We start from the raw sequence: 3,474 nt of genomic DNA, 5'->3' as shown, positions 1-3,474 counted from the left end.
TCCTCCCATCTCTGGGTGGAATTCTGGTTTGCATGTATTAGCTCTAGAATTACCACAGTTATCCAAGTAATGTTTTGTACGATCTAAGAAACCAAAACTGATTTAATGAGCCATTCGCGGTTTCACCTTAATTCGGTATGTACTTAGACATGCATGGCTTAATCTTTGAGACAAGCATATGACTACTGGCAGGATCAACCAGGGAGCTTAGTTATTATTGTAAATTTAAATTTTCGTCGTCGGCCCTCCCTGTAAGACCGATCGACGTTAAGCCATTTCTCTTTTGTATGTAACACACATTTCATAAATTTTGTACCTCTTATAGAGGCCAAATATTCTCCTCCTCCTCTCATAAAGCACGAAAATCACTTTCACGCCGTGCATCCATCGTGCAAGCACGTAGACCACACACGCTGGACAATATAATAAAAGATAGCGCGGACAGTGGCATGCTATACAAATCGAGAAAGCGCGTACAGTGATCATGCTGGTCATTTTGCCACCAAATTTTATAATCTTTATCATTAGAGCGGGCCCACCAACCTCGTCTCTGTACTTTATACATTTCTCCTCCATCTGCACACACCTTTTCAAACATTAACGGAGAGAGTTCCTTGGACTTGCTTTAAATGTACATATTAGATATGTTGGAATCTCTCTCCTTTAGAAGTTTCCCCAGCCTTAAAACTTCTTTCATTTTTACTCCTCTCTCCATACTTATTTTCCTCTCTGAACGTATCAGAGAGGATTTTATTTCTGACACCTCTTGACTTTTCTTAAATTCAGGGACGTAATTTTGTTCATAATTCAGTGGACTTTTGTGTATTTTATACTTTAAATATTTCCAAACAGTCTCCCTTCTAAAAGTGATAGAACGAATTTTCGTCTAACACTACTTTCTTGGTTCAAAAATTTTATACAATCTTATAACTTTTTCAGTTTTAACAAATTTTGGTTACAGACAGTTGATGCTCAGTTTGTACAAGTATGCAACATTTATAAGTGCATACAGGTCACCAGCCTTATATTACAAGGCTCACCACATATGGGCCATTCGGTCTTAGACACCGACCCGTGGTAATGCTGTGTGGAGATTAATAATAATCCGCAACGGAAAACCGGAACGAGAATAGTCGAGAAAGTATATTCTCGAGGAGCGGTAGACTGCTTTTCAACCGAAGTCATAAAAGAGCCACACGCTCGACGCTACTCCCGACCGGTCCGAGCGAACCGAAAGTGCCTTCCTATAAATACCGAACGGCCGGCCGCTAGGTCGGCGACGCATGGGCTTACGCCCAGGCGTATGCCTGTGCAAACCGCCGTGAGAGCGTACCATCCCGCCGGCACGGTAAAACTTAGACTGAAAATATCGTCGAACATATCCTTTCATTTTATAACGTTCTATACATGAAAATTAATAAATTAACATGCAGGACATAATAAATACACATTCTCATGTAAATCATGGGTTTAATTAATATTTTAAAAAATTTTAAAACCGCCCAGAACCGATGAGATGAAAATATTAAAACGATATTTTTGCATTTTCTTACGGTAAAACATTAACAAATAAGCGACTATAGCAATATAAAACTCCATTTGTAATTTAATTAATCAAAATTAATATTTTTTTTTGATTTTTCAGCGATCCAGAACCGATGAGACGAAAACATTAAAACGATATTTTTGCATTTTCTTACGACAAAACATTAACAAATACGAGACTATAACAATATAAAACTACATATGTAATTTAATTAATCAAAATTAATAATTTTTTTTGATTTTTCAGTGATCCAGAACCGATAAGTCGAAAATTTTAACAATCATATTTTTGCATTCTGTACCGTGGATCGATCGTTAAACGCTATTGAACTAACGTCCGTGATGGTATAAATGCAGATTTTCGCTCCGTTTAGCCAAAATAACGAACTTTAGATGCGCTCCGAAATATTTCAAAGTCCCAGCGGCGTATTGCTTCGCCTCTTAGAACCGATTAGTCGAAAATTTTAACAATCATATTTTTGCATTCAGTACCGTGGATCCATCGTTAAACGCTATTAAACTAACGTCCGTGATGGTATAAATGCAGATTTTCGCTCCGTTTAGCCAAAATAACGAACTTTAGGTGCGCTCCGAAATATTTCAAAGTCCCAGCGGCGTATTGCTTCGCCTCTTAGAACCGATTAGTCGAAAATTTTAACAATCATATTTTTGCATTCTGTACCGTGGATCCATCGTTAAACGCTATTAAACTAACGTCCGTGATGGTATAAATGCAGATTTTCGCTCCGTTTAGCCAAAATAACGAACTTTAGGTGCGCTCCGAAATATTTCAAAGTCCCAGCGGCGTATTGCTTCGCCTCTTAGAACCGATTAGTCGAAAATTTTAACAATCATATTTTTGCATTCTGTACCGTGGATCGATCGTTAAACGCTATTGAACTAACGTCCGTGATGGTATAAATGCAGATTTTCGCTCCGTTTAGCCAAAATAACGAACTTTAGGTGCGCTCCGAAATATTTCAAAGTCCCAGCGGCGTATTGCTTCGCCTCTTAGAACCGATTAGTCGAAAATTTTAACAATCATATTTTTGCATTCTGTACCGTGGATCCATCGTTAAACGCTATTAAACTAACGTCCGTGATGGTATAAATGCAGATTTTCGCTCCGTTTAGCCAAAATAACGAACTTTAGGTGCGCTCCGAAATATTTCAAAGTCCCAGCGGCGTATTGCTTCGCCTCTTAGAACCGATTAGTCGAAAATTTTAACAATCATATTTTTGCATTCTGTACCGTGGATCGATCGTTAAACGCTATTGAACTAACGTCCGTGATGGTATAAATGCAGATTTTCGCTCCGTGTAGCCAAAATAACGAACTTTAGATGCGCTCCGAAATATTTCAAAGTCCCAGCGGCGTATTGCTTCGCCTCTTAGAACCGATTAGTCGAAAATTTTAACAATCATATTTTTGCATTCTGTACCGTGGATCGATCGTTAAACGCTATTGAACTAACGTCCGTGATGGTATAAATGCAGATTTTCGCTCCGTTTAGCCAAAATAACGAACTTTAGGTGCGCTCCGAAATATTTCAAAGTCCCAGCGGCGTATTGCTTCGCCTCTTAGAACCGATTAGTCGAAAATTTTAACAATCATATTTTTGCATTCTGTACCGTGGATCCATCGTTAAACGCTATTAAACTAACGTCTGTGATGGTATAAATGCAGATTTTCGCTCCGTTTAGCCAAAATAACGAACTTCAGGTGCGCTCCGAAATATTTCAAAGTCCCAGCGGCGTATTGCTTCGCCTCTTAGAACCGATTAGTCGAAAATTTTAACAATCATATTTTTGCATTCTGTACCGTGGATCGATCGTTAAACGCTATTGAACTAACGTCCGTGATGGTATAAATGCAGATTTTCGCTCCGTTTAGCCAAAATAACGAACTTTAGATGCGCTCCGAAATAT

General features: G+C 38.6%; 1 non-coding gene across 1 annotated transcript in view; it reads right to left on the bottom strand.

The window, feature by feature from the left end:
• Positions 1–205, bottom strand: part of LOC143307517 (small subunit ribosomal RNA) — a 1,923-nt gene extending 1,718 nt beyond the window's left edge. Inside the window, exon 1 of the ribosomal RNA XR_013064640.1 lies at positions 1–205. This exon is cut by the window's left edge and continues 1,718 nt beyond it. This is a non-coding gene — a ribosomal RNA (small subunit ribosomal RNA).
• Between the last annotated feature and the right edge of the window lie 3,269 nt (positions 206–3,474).

Source organism: Osmia lignaria, unplaced genomic scaffold (genome assembly GCF_051020975.1).
Source record: "Osmia lignaria lignaria isolate PbOS001 unplaced genomic scaffold, iyOsmLign1 scaffold0058, whole genome shotgun sequence".
In the NCBI taxonomy this organism is placed as follows: Eukaryota; Metazoa; Arthropoda; class Insecta; order Hymenoptera; family Megachilidae; genus Osmia; species Osmia lignaria.
The sequence above is the reverse complement of the archived record's forward strand: the minus strand, read 5'-3'. Positions and strand labels throughout refer to the sequence as shown.